Below are 14,044 nucleotides of genomic sequence, written 5' to 3' on the forward strand. Positions count from 1 at the left end.
TGTGTGTATAGTGTGTGTGTAGTGTGTGTGTGTGTATATGTGTGTGTGTATAGTGTGTGTGTGTGTATAGTGTGTGTGTATAGTGTGTGTGTGTGTGTTATATAGTGTGTATATGTGTGTATAGTGTGTGTGTGTGTATGTGTGTGTGTATACGTGTGTATGTGTGTGTGTGTATAGTGTGTGTGTGTATATTGTGTGTGTGTGTGTGTGTTAGTGTGTGTATAGTGTGTGTATGTGTGTGTGTATAGTGTGTGTATACATAGGTGTGTAGTGTGTGTATAGTGTGTGTGTTTGTATAGTGTGTGTATAGTGTGTATAGTGTGTGTGTATAGTGTGTGTGTGTGTGTATAGTGTGTATAGTGTGTGTATACTTTGTGTATAGTGTGTGTATAGTGTGTATAGTGTGTGTATAGTGTGTGTGTATAGTAGTGTGTGTATAGTGTGTGTGTGTGTGTGTGTGTGTGTGTATAGTGTGTATACTGTGTGTATATAGTGTGTGTGTTATAGTGTGTGTGTGTATAGTGTGTATAGTGTGTATAGTGTGTGTATAGTGTGTGTATAGTGTGTGTGTGTGTGTATAGTGTGTGTATATGTGTGTAGTGTGTGTATAGTGTGTATAGTGTGTGTGTGTGTATAGTGTGTGTGTGTGTATAGTGTGTGTATACGTGTGTGTGTGTATATTGTGTATGTGTGTATAGTGTATGTGTATAGTGTGTGTATAGTGTGTGTGTGTGTGTGTGTATAGTGTGTGTATAGTGTGTATGTGTGTATGTGTGTGTGTATTGTGTGTTTATAGTGTGTGTATATTGTGTGTGTATAGTGTGTGTGTATAGTGTGTATGTGTGTGTGTTTGTGTGTATAGTGTGTGTTTGTGTGTATATAGTGTGTGTATAGTGTGTGTATAGTGTGTGTGTGTGTATGTGTGTATAGTGTGTGTATGTGTGTATAGTAGTGTGTATAGTGTGTGTATAGTGTGTGTGTGTGTGTGTGTATAGTGTGTGTGTGTGTATAGTGTGTGTAGTGTGTGTGTGTATAGTGTGTGTATAGTGTGTGTATAGTGTGTGTGTGTGTGTGTGTGTATAGTGTGTGTGTGTGTGTGTATATGTGTAGTGTGTGTGTGTATAGTGTGTGTGTGTATAGTGTGTGTGTGTATGTGTGTATATGTGTGTAGTGTGTGTGTGTGTGTATAGTGTGTGTGTGTGTATAGTGTGTGTGTATAGTGTGTGTGTGTGTGTTGTGTGTGTGTGTGTATAGTGTGTGTGTATCGTGTGTATAGTGGTGTATAGTGTGTGTGTGTATAAAGTGTGTGTATAGTGTGTGTATAGTGTGTGTGTGTGTGTGTGTATAGTGTGTAGTGTGTGTGTTAGTGTGTGTATAGTGTGTGTGTGTGTATAGTGTGTGTATAGTGTATAGTGTGTGTGTATAGTGTGTGTGTGTGTATAGTGTGTGTAGTGTGTTTATAGTGTGTTTATAGTGTGTATAGTGTGTGTATAGTGTGTGTGTATAGTGTGTGTATATGTGTAGTGTGTGTATAGTGTGTGTGTGTATAGTGTGTGTATAGTGTGTGTGTGTATAGTGTGTGTGTGTGTGTGTGTATAGTGTGTGTATAGTGTGTGTGTATATGTGTGTGTGTGTATAGTGTGTGTGTGTGTATAGTGTGTGTGTGTATACGTGTGTGTACAGTGTGTGTGTATAGTGTGTGTATAGTGTGTGTGTGTGTGTATATGTGTGTGTATAGTGTGTGTATAGTGTGTATAGTTGTGTGTGTGTGTGTATATAGTTGTGTGTATGTGTGTATAGTGTGTGTGTGTGTGTGTGTATATAGTGTGTGTATGTGTGTGTATATGTGTGTGTGTATAGTGTGTGTGTGTGTGTATAGTGTGTGTGGTTTTGTGTGTATAGTGTGTGTTTAGTGTGTGTGTGTGTGTGTATAGTGTGTGTATAGTGTGTGTGTATAGTGTGTGTGTTTGTGTGTATAGTGTGTGTATAGTGTGTGTATAGTGTGTATACTGTGTGTGTTTTTGTGTATAGTGTGTATAGTGTGTGTGTATAGTGTGTATAGTGTGTGTATAGTGTGTGTGTGTGTATAGTGTGTGTATAGTGTGTATAGTGTGTATAGTGTATATATTGTGTGTATAGTGTGTATAGTGTGTGTATAGTGTGTGTGTATATATTGTGTGTATAGTGTGTATATTGTGTGTATAGTGTGTATATATTGTGTGTATAGTGTGTATAGTGTGTATATTGTGTGTATAGTGTGTGTGTATATATTGTGTGTATAGTGTGTATATATTGTGTGTATAGTGTATATATTGTGTGTATAGTGTGTGTATATATTGTGTGTATAGTGTGTATAGTGTGTATATATTGTGTGTATAGTGTGTATGTGTGTATATGTGTGTGTATATATTGTGTGTATAGTGTGTATATATTGTGTGTATAGTGTGTATATATTGTGTGTATAGTGTGTGTATATATTGTGTGTATAGTGTGTATATATTGTGTGTATAGTGTGTATATATTGTGTGTATAGTACATGTGTGTATATATTGTGTGTATAGTACATGTGTGTATATATTGTGTGTATAGTACATGTGTGTATATATTGTGTGTATAGTACATGTGTGTATATATTGTGTGTATAGTGTGTGTGTATATATTGTGTGTATAGTACATGTGTGTATATATTGTGTGTATAGTACATGTGTGTATATATTGTGTGTATAGTACATGTGTGTATATATTGTGTGTATAGTACATGTGTGTATATATTGTGTGTATAGTACATGTGTGAGTATAAACTTGTTGGACTCACTGTGATCATGAAGGATTGTTGCTCTTGTGCGTCTCTGCTCGTCCAGTGTCTTGTGTTTTCTGAGTCTTGACTTTTGTATTTATATAGATGTTGTGTTCCTGAACGACACACGTCACACGTCCACCGACGCCACGATTCGTGGACAGTTGTCGTCGCCGCGATTCACCCGGTGTCTCCTCCCGCTGAGAAGTACATGCCATGATCACGAGGTTTGGAACTTCCCTCATGTCAAACTTGTTGAGTGACATTTGAGGCAGACAGGAGATTGGGCGTGGGAAGAGAACCAGCTGCATTGTTTGTTCATGTGCCTCCTTTATTTCCCTCCTTGTAAACGCACTATCATTCAGCTCACTGGACTGTCACTGGAGGGCGACACTACCACAGGACGCCGTCAGTCAGATCAGCCCCACGATAAACAACCAAGATGCGGAGGATGAAAAGAGCTCGTCCTTTTGACCCAGTTTTAGATCCGGAGGCCCACTGCACTTGAACTGAAGCTGCGAGTCCTGGAGACAAACAGGAGACGCCAAATGAAAAAGCTCGTACGTAATAGAATTGTACAAGTACGGCTCAAAAGTTTCACAACACCCTAATTTATTGCAATTCAAGTCGTGCGAGTCCAACGAACAGCTGGAAATGGAACAAAGGTCAAAACTGAACAGACAGAGGTTAAAAAAAAGATAAAAGATACAAAACACAAGTCCAAGCTCTGAAAAAACCACCTCAGAAAAAAAGAACAAGATGGTAAATGTTGAAAACCTGGAGTGTCCAGCAGCAGCAGCAGCAGCAGCAGCACAGTGTCCAGACTTAAACTTATTGAGCTGAAGACTGAAGTGCTCTTACGTCTGTGAGGTGCAGAGCTGAGCCGGTTCTTTCTCCTGCGATCACCTCCAAGCCCGTCCCGACAGTGAGTTCTGTTTCAGTTCTGGTTTAGTCCTGGTTCAATCCTTGTTTAGTCCTCCTCTTCAGTCCTGGAATCAGTCCTAGGTTAGTCCTGGGTTAGTCCTAGTTTAGTCTTGGTTCAGTCTGTGGTGTATGCAGTGCAAAAGTTTGATATAATCTTGGGTTAGCGGGCGGGTGCAGGCAGGTGCAGGCAGGTGCAGGTGGGAGCAGGTCTCCAAAAATGGACCCGTGCAGGACTCTGTGCTGTTGGGCTCCAGGATGAAAAAAACAAAAGGACGTCAGCAGCGATAAGTTTTAAGAAGGATATAAAAAGTGTTGTAAGTGTAGTGTGTCAGAAAAGTGTATAAAGTTTGTGCTGAGGTTTTACAGACTTAAAACAGATAGAATCATTATAAAATATAAAGTTTACTACTTTGTAGATTTCACCTATCGCGGGTTATTTTTAGAACATAACCCTGAGATAAACGAGGGACACTGTGGATCATAAACTGATAGATTCCAGCTCAAAAGAAGCACACTACAAAGGACTGATGATTAAACGTAGAAATGATAATTATTGTTCAGCTCAGCTCTTTTGTTCATCCACAATAATTTACAATAACATAAAATAATTTGACACATTTGGCCAAAACAACCTCTGAGATCTCAGGAAATAAAACCAAAATAAAATATTGTCCAGTCCAGACTAAAATGACCCCTGAGTGCACTCTTTTCTTTATTTTTTTTTAAACTTTATTTTTGTGTGTGTTTGAAAATGTTATACGTTTACAAAACAAAACGAAACGGAAGTGCAGACCACAACAAAACAAAGTAAAATAAAAATAAAATCTAAATTAAAATTAAAATTAAAATTCAGAGCATCTAGAGTAACCAATAGTTATCTGTCCTGACAGTATTAACATATCAAATTCAAATAATCGTTCCATTTCCTCCAATACCTATTACATTTAGCAGTAGAAAGTCTCAATGAAAATGTCAATCTTTCCATGTCATATATCTCGTTGACTACTTTGATCCAATCAGTGAGTCCAGGTGCATCTTTACACAACCATTTCCTGGTAATGGCTTTCTTTGCTCCAGCCAGCAGTATTGACAAAAGATATTTGTCTGATTTCTGTAATCCACATATAATATTACAAAAAAAGACTTCAGTAAATCCCAATGATATTGGCAGGTGTAATCTGAATATACTTTGAATAGCTTTTATCACCATTGTCCAGTAGGATGTGATCTTAACACAGTCCCAAAATATGTGAAAATGCCCTGCTCTGACATCACCACAGTCTCTCCAACACCGAGCCTCTCTGGGTCATTACTCCGCTTCTCTTGATAACCCCTGAGTGCACTCAATTCAAACTGTGTCCTGCCGCCCCTTTAGTACTCGGCGTCATGTGCATGGACCAGTGACCCGTCGCCTGTTCAGTGAGGAGGTCGACCAGGGAACCAGGCACCAGGAGAACGAAGAGGAATCCAGCATCAGTAGAACCAGGACTCAGGAAGAACCAGGACTCAGGAAGAACCAGGACTCAGGAAGAACCAGGACTCAGGAAGTCTAGAACCTGAAATAAAACTCTTGGATTTGACTTGTTTTTACTAATGGTGTAAGGTCCAAACATTTGTGAAGCCATAGTTGACGCTTTGCACACCTTGTTCCACCTTTTAAATGCATCAAAAATGAAAGAATCCACGAACAGCGATCCAAGTGCAATTTAAAGACTCTTTACTGCTGATTCACATTATAGGACATACAGATACAAACAAAAAGAGGAACTTTAACGTGTAGGTGACAGGAGGTCAAAAAAAACTGTTTTGGCTCCACTCCACCCTCTCCCGGTGCACCTGCCCACATCTTAAATAGGGAGCCGTAGACCACAAAATAATACAAAAATTAAACATTACTTAAGTAAACTTATGATTAACATTAGCAATAATTAATTAAAGAAAAAATATAAATAGATCAAATTACTTTGTAACAAATAATCAACAAATAATCAAGTTAACCATAAAGAACCACCAAAATACCAAAAATCATGCATTTTAAGTAAACATTAAATCAAACAAAAATAAGAATAATTATCTCAATAATGAAAATACTCCAAACTGGGTTTAGGCTCCTACATTACCGGCCCCTAATTGTTAACTAGTTTACTGTAACAATTACCAAACAGATTAATTCATTAAAGGGAGCCTACAGTAGCATATAGACAAAACAAGTCTAAACAGTCTATGCATATCACAGCTCATGGTTCTTGAGCTTCTAGTAAAAGACACAATTTGGTGACTGGGCGACAGAGCTCTGAGGTTTTAGTCCGAACTTTAACTTGGCGGACAAGACCTCTTCTGTCTGGGAAAGTCTCTACCACCTTTCCTAGTGGCCATGAGTTTCTGGGTGTTGTATCGTCCACAATCAATACCACGTCACCAATATGAAGATTCCGTCCAGTTGTGGACCACCTCTGGCGTTCTTGAAGTTGGGTGAGGTATTCTTTACACCAGCGTTTCCAGAAGATATCTGCCAGATACTGTACTTGTTTCCATCTTCTTCTGACATACTGATCTTCCTTGTTGAAAACACCAGGGGGTAACGATGGTTTAGTTTTAAGCAGAAGAAGATGATTGGGTGTTAAGGCCTCTAAATCATTCAAATCTGAAGAAGCTCTGGTAATGGGTCTGCTGTTGATAACCGCTTCCGGTTCACACAACAGAGTCTGTAGGCCTTCTTCCTCCAACACCTGCTCCTTCATTGTCACGTTCAGTATTTTTCTCACAGAGCGTATCAGCCTCTCCCAGCTTCCACCATGATGCGAACCTGCCGGGGGGTTGAAATGCCAAGCAATCCCCTTTTGCTGGAGATTCTTTGTGATCCGGCTGCTATTCCACTGCTGCAGGATGACGGTCACACGATTAACAACAAATGTCTTGAATCTTGCGGTTTCACTGTTCAGATATTTAATGACGGCAGTACTGTCAGTCCAAAAAACTGAGTCCACAAGCTCCACCTCCAGCTCCTTTCTTAGCAGCTTATCCATCTTCACTGCAACTGTGGCTGCAGTTAGCTCCAGCCGTGGGACAGTAGGAGTTTTCAGTGGTGCAACTCTGGCTCTGGCCATCAGGAGAGTGGAATGTGTGTCACCTTCAGAGTTGTGCAGTACCAGGTAGCTCGCTGTGCCATAAGCGTCTTCACTCGCATCAGCAAAATGGTGAAGCTGTGCTGAGACTGATGAGCCAAAGAGTCTGGTTTTAATACATCGATTCACTCCAAATCCATCCAGCTGCTTGAGTCCAGAAAGCCACTTAGTCCAGATCTTAATAATGCTGTCTGGCAGCTCTTCATCCCAGGAGTATTTCAAGCGACAGATCTCCTGGAGAAGTCTCTTGGCTGGCAAGATAACTGGAGCGAGGAGTCCTAGTGGATCAAAAATGGAACTGACCAGGGAAAGTAGTCCTCTTCTGGTGTGCGGGCGCTCTTTGATGTTGATCTTAAACTTGAATTTGTCAGTTTCTGCACACCACTGTATTCCCAGGGCTCTCTCCAACGGTAAATAGTCTTGATCCAAATCCAAATCTTGAAATCCGTGAGCTCGTTCACTGGCTGGAATAGTGTTGAGCAGTTTTCGGCTGTTACTTGACCATTTTGTTAGTCTGAAGCCTCCTTTAGCCAGCAATTTGGTCAGGGCAGCTGCAAAGAGAAATGCCACCATCTTCATCTGCAGTTGACTTAATGCAGTCGTCCACATAAAAGTTCTTAAAGATAGTTTTAGCAGCTTCTTGGCCGAACTCTTCTCCAAAATCCAAAGCACATTTCTGCATTGCAAATGTGGCTACACTTGGTGACGAAGTAGCTCCAAAAATGTGTACTTTCATCTTGTGTTCCACCAGCTGCTGACTGTAGTCCCCATGAGGCCACCAGAGGAATCTGAGGAGGTCTGTGTCAGAGTCACTCACTCGAACTTGATAAAACATAGCCTCCACATCAGCCATCATGGCAACCGTCTCTTGACGAAATCTTAAAAAGTACTCCGATTAATGAACTTGTTAAATCTGGTCCTTGCAGCAGTTCTTGATTCAAAGATGTTCCACCAAAGCTGGCTCCGCAATCAAAAACAACACGCAGCTTTTCTTTCACTGGATGTCTGACTCCATGATGAGGTAAATACCAGATACGTTCACTTTTTTGTTTCACTTTCAGCATTTGTAATCTCCTCTGCATAGCCTTTATCTAGGATGCTGTCCATAAACGCCACATACTCCTTGTAGTAGGCCTCATCTCTAGAAAATCTTTTCTTCAAATTCAGTACACGTTGCTCTGCGATGGATCTGTTGTTGGGCATGTGCAGCTCTTTATTCTTAACTGGAGACAAATACTGTAATGTCCATCTTTCAGCTGTGCAGACTGAGACACCATAGAAATAAACTGATGATCATCCTTTGACATTTCACGTTCTTCTGTTAATCCAGCATCAGGAAAATCTTGTTTAAACTGAAGCTCCCACAGCTCCTCCAATCTAGAAACTGAAATCCTGTTTACAGTCACTTTAGTCCATGTATCAGTTTGCGTGGCCTCTCCTCCGCCTCTGAGCGGTCCATTAATTGTCCAGCCTAATAATGTTCTCACAGCATATGGTCCATCAGCCACACTTTTTACCACCTGAAGTGGTTCCATAGCTTGAGGAACATTTGCTCCGATGAGCAATCCAATGTCAGCATGTATAATAGGAAGCTTTACATCTTTCAGATGTGGCCAACAGTTCACATCCTCTTGACGTGGGATATTCTCTTTGCTCACTGGAATCAGCTTTTGTGAGTACACTTCTGATAACTTAAATGTAGTTCTCACCATCCAGGCTGCTGATCTCCAATCCATTCACAATACTGGTGTTCACAACAGATTCTCGTCCCATTGTCTTCAGCAAAATGCTAGTATTATGTCCATGCATATGCAGTTCATTAATCAAAGACTCTGTGGCAAAGGTAGCAGTGCTTCCTGGATCCAGAAAAGCATAAGTTGTGACTACTTTTGTTCCTTTAACAGTTTTAACACACACTGGCACAATAGACAGAGTGCAGTCTTCCTTACCAGCCCCAGTGTGGCTGCGCACTTCCATGGTCTGCACCAGAGCACTGGAGACTGTTTGCTGCTCATGGCTTTCACTGTTGTATTCTCCCTCTTTAGGTTTAATGTTCATGTGCAGAAGAGTGGGGTGTGGTCCAGAACATTCCTGACAAGATGCCTTTTCTTTACAAACTGTTGCTCATATGTCCATGTTTCAAACAGGCAAAACATAAACCTCTGCGGCGTAAAACCTCGATCTTCTCCTTGTGTGACTTTGTTTTGAGCTTTCTACAGTTGGCCAGACTGTGATGCTCTCCTTTACAGTAAGCACAGGGTTTGCGGTTTGCATCAGTGGGGGTGTATGATAACTTTTGATTGGGTAAAATGCTTATTTTACTGTCTTTGTCAGAAGAAACAACAACCGCTGTACTGAAGACCTTTTTTGGCTTTGGTGGATCTGGGGCACTTGATTTGGATCTCTGGTTAGCTTTATCATAAACACTAATGCTTGTGTCTTTGAGATTTCCATAAAGCGGGTGTACCATGTACTTGGCTTGTTTTGAAACAAAGTCCACAAAATCTTTAAACTTGACTCGCTTTTTTGTTTTCTCTTGCAAATCACAAGCAAACTTTCTCCAGGCTTCTTTCAACTTATAAGGAAGCTTGGTTATAAGCAACTTAATGTTGGCAGTGTTGTCCAGATCTTCTAAATACGTGATGCTTGACATGGCATTACAACATCCAGCCAAAAACAGTGAAAAAGATTGTAGCGCAGCACCATCTTCTGGTTTAATTATTGGCCAGTTCATTACTTCCTTCATGTAGGCTTCTGCAATCTTATATTCATCCCCAAAAAATTCTTTCAGTAAGGCCTTTGCCTTAACATAACCAGCTGTTGGCTCCATATGAATACAGCTCTTTACCAAATCATGAGGCTGGTTACTGGTGTATTGCAGCAGAAACTGTAGTCTATCACATGCATCACTTGTGCGGCCCTCTATACTGTGTTCAATAGATCTTATAAAGGTCCAGTACTGCAGAGGGTCACCGTTAAAGGTGGAGATTTTTAATTCAGGGAGCAGAGTGGCTTTATGATTTTTCACCAAATAGTCTGTGACACTGGCTTGCTGGTTTAAGGCTTTGCACAAACTGTCAAAAGCTGGTCCCTCGGCTAGCTCCAGATTGAGAGCAGTAGAAGCTCTTGGTGGTATCAATGGCATTTGCATGTTGTGTTTGTGACTGGGTCCGGGTGAGACCTGCTGTGATGATGACTGAAAGGTGGGTGGTTGGTGACTCTGTGTGTTGTTCATTTCATGTCCAGCAGATGGCAGCAGCAGCTTCAGTGGCTGCGCCCCTGGGATATTTATTTCCATTTGTCGATCATCATTCTCCGCAACATCCCCATCTCCATCATCATCATCACTAAAGTCCAACTGTGCATGTGCAGATTGTGAATTATATTTTTCCAACACTTCCATTTTAGCGTCAGACTCAGCCAGTGCAGTTTGGATTTCGTGCATTTCTTTCTTTGCCTTCATTTCTGACTCAATCCGCCTTTGCTCCATTTCAAACTCCACAGCCTTTAGTTTTTCTTGCGCCTCTCTGTGCTTTCTCTGTGCCAGTATCTCTGCTTCTTCCTTTTCAATAGCCAATTTTTCTTTTAACGCAGCAGCCTTTACCTTTAATGATGCGCGCTCCATCTCTGCCTTTATGCGTAACGAGGAAGCAGAACCGTCGCTTCCACAAGATGATCCAGAGCGCCGGCTGCGTCTACTGCTGTGCCTGCTGCTTGCAGTAGATCGAATATCCACTTGCGTTGCGCGCATTGTAGTGACCTCGCCCATGGGCGTAGGTGCAGGTGCCTCCGCGCCCTGCTCTAATTGTCCAGTCTCTTCCACGTTCTGTTTTAAAACACTTTTCATCCAGTTCTCACATTTCCAAAAATAGTCATTTATGTACTTGTCTTTAGGCTCAAACCATTTCTTTTGATCATCCGTATATTCCTGCTCATCCATAAACTTCTTCAGCCCCATATTTATGTCACAAAGTTCTTCGTGCAAACGGTGATAATCTACACGCAATTTATTCTTTACAATATCCGCATTAGTGTCACTTTTCATTAATTCATCCAGCTGTTTCATCATACCTGATATTTGAGACACTTTATGTTTGCGTGCGTTGAGATGCCTAGATCTTTGATCCTCGATAGCCTTCTCGGTCATTTTAATAACTCGCTTTCCGTCACTTTGCTCCAGATTTTCCGACATTTTAATCGTCCTTTGTCCACAATAATAATCCACAATTTAGGAAGGAACGAATAATCCACACAAATGTCCAGTATATCCACAAAAGCGACGAGAATAATTTAATCCATCCTTGCGTAACAGCGCCGCCGCAGCGTGGGTAGCTCCGGTTAGCAGCGAAACAATGGGCCAAACAATCACCGTTTTCTCCGTTAAATTCACCATATGTTCAGAAAGCTCATACTCCACTCGTACTTATCCATTTATCGAGTATGTCCATTGTCCAACAATCCACGTGGAGCGAGTTTTTTGACTAAATGTAAGGTCCAAACATTTGTGAAGCCATAGTTGACGCTTTGCACACCTTGTTCCACCTTTTAAAATGCATCAAAAATGAAAGAATCCACGAACAGCGATCCAAGTGCAATTTAAAAACTCTTTACTGCTGATTCACATTATAGGACATACAGATACAAACAAAAAGAGGAACTTTAACGTGTAGGTGACAGGAGGTCAAAAAACTGTTTGGCTCCACTCCACCCCTCTCCCGGTGCACCTGCCCACATCTTAAATAGGGAGCCGTAGACCACAAAATAATACAAAAATTAAACATTACTTAAGTAAACTTATGATTAACATTAGCAATAATTAATTAAAGAAAAAATATAAATAGATCAAATTACTTTGTAACAAATAATCAACAAATAATCAAGTTAACCATAAAGAACCACCAAAATACCAAAAATCATGCATTTTAAGTAAACATTAAATCAAACAAAATAAGAATAATTATCTCAATAATGAAAATACTCCAAACTGGGTTTAGGCTCCTACAAATGGTGTTTGAATAAAATATGGTTCTTGTGTCTTTGACTGTTTGTTGGTCATTTTTATTTGTTTTTCCATAAGAGGTAAAAACATTCAGTTTGGTCTTTTTCCATTTTTCGCGCTCATTTCTGTCTGTACATTCGTGTCGGGCGCTCGTGTCCAGACCCAGGATCCTACCGTCCCTCCAGGGTCCATCGTTGTCAGATTCCTTGACTTTAATGTTAAAGAGAATGTGCTGCAACTTGCATGGGGCCAGAAGAAAACGATGTTTGAGGAGAAACCGTCTATTTTGATCACGACTTCTCCCCCGACGAAGAGGGAGCGTGTTTGTCAGGTGATAAAGCCGTTAGCAGCTGAATATACTGCATGGATATTCTTTAATACCAAACACATTAAACACTGTCAACCTTACCTTAGGCAGATTATCCTTAATTTAGACAAAATAATCCAAAAATAGGATTAGATGGCAGCAGAAAAAACAGGTGTGTCTCTGAAATCATTTAATTAGGCTCAGGTGAAGAGACACAAACCAAACCAAACTCAGGAATGTGAAGGAAAACACAGAGACACCGGTGAGTAAATTTACCTGTAAAATTAGTTTTTAACTTTAGTTAAAATAGTAATATTTAAGGTAAATGGTGTAAAATCTACTAAGTTAAAGTAGCACTAATTTGAAAAATATATATTTAGCAATTAAAAAACAATTTATTAATTTATTAAAATTCATCTTAAAATAATATATTACATTTATTTCATACAGTCATTTAAAATTTGTATTTTTAAAAAAGTAATATTTAGGATTTAAAATGAATTGGTAAAATGATACATTGGTTAAAATTGTAGCTATTAAGTTAATGTGTAAAATGTATATTAATAAATATTACAATAAATATTATATATAAAATTATATATATAAATAATAAATATTATAACTGAAGTATATTAGTTAAAATTAAAATAGATTAAATTATTAATGACATTTTGAAATGTAAATTTAATTTAATTATTAGACATTTGTTTAAAGGTTTTTGACCTACTACTGCTGCTGCAGCTACTACTACAAATACAACTCACACTACGAAAGGAACTGAACAATTTCAATAAAAAATCTTCAGGCTGAGTTGAGCCTTGTGTCTGTTTTCCTGGTTTTTCAAGTTGGACCTTCATTCCTTAATTAAAGACTTGACAGTAAGAATCAATGGATTCTGTCCAGAATGTTTTAATCTGGGTAGAGGAACGAGGCAGGACGATGGGCTGAGTCCTGTTTGCTCTGAGTGTCGAACCATTTTCAGAGGCAGTGAAACAGAATCATCCAAACGAAAATCCTGCCAAGGCTTCTACATCTATTTGAGTCTTTACGTGTGTGAGTCTCCATGTCCACATTTACTCAGCTAAACAAAATTCTTTCTAAATTTAAAAGGCAAAATAAAAGTCCAAGAATAAGACTAAAACTGTTGTGTTCTCCAAAGGACAGAGGCAGAGTATCTCTCCCAAACCTTTAGTGCTTCTACTGGGCTGCTCAACTACCTGCTGTAACACACTGGATTTATAATGACCAGGAGGTGGGCTGGTGCTCAGGCTGGCGCCACCTAGTGACTCCACTCAGTCTCATTTCTCTCCAGAGACTAGATCATGAATCAGAATACACTAGATGGTTTGGGACAGAGGGTGGGACAGAGGGTGATGTTACATAAGGTAGTTTTAATGACAGGAACATAGGCGTAGGGAAAGTACAATTACTGACACTGATGACACTGGAGCTGGTTTTTAATTACTGTTCATTCTGTTCATTCTGTTCATTCTGTTCTTTATTTATCCAAACCACAAACAGGTTTTACATTCTATCAGACTCCACTCATATGGGTGTGAATGAGGAAATAGTTCAGTCCATTTCTCGTGAAGACAATTATCTGGAGTTGGAGCCATGTGACAAATAAAGTGCAGTTGTCACAGAGTTTAAAGTCGTGCAAAGGGACTTATGTACTGAAAACTGTTTCCACTGTGAGGAGGAGAGAACCCAGCTCTGTGTCCTTTTGAACAGTTCAACTGTGTTTTATTATTACACTTTAAAGAAGCACTTTAGTGATGTAAAGGTGAAGGAAAGACTCACTTTACTGATCAATTTAAATTTGTCTCACACATAAAAACAGCACAAGGGCAATGAAAGTGTGAGTATGAGAAGCTCTGGTGAAACACATTCAG

This window comes from Boleophthalmus pectinirostris, unplaced genomic scaffold, assembly GCF_026225935.1.
Source record: "Boleophthalmus pectinirostris isolate CB_2022bp ecotype Guang Dong unplaced genomic scaffold, ASM2622593v1 HiC_scaffold_7, whole genome shotgun sequence".
NCBI classification, from domain to species: domain Eukaryota; kingdom Metazoa; phylum Chordata; class Actinopteri; order Gobiiformes; family Gobiidae; genus Boleophthalmus; species Boleophthalmus pectinirostris.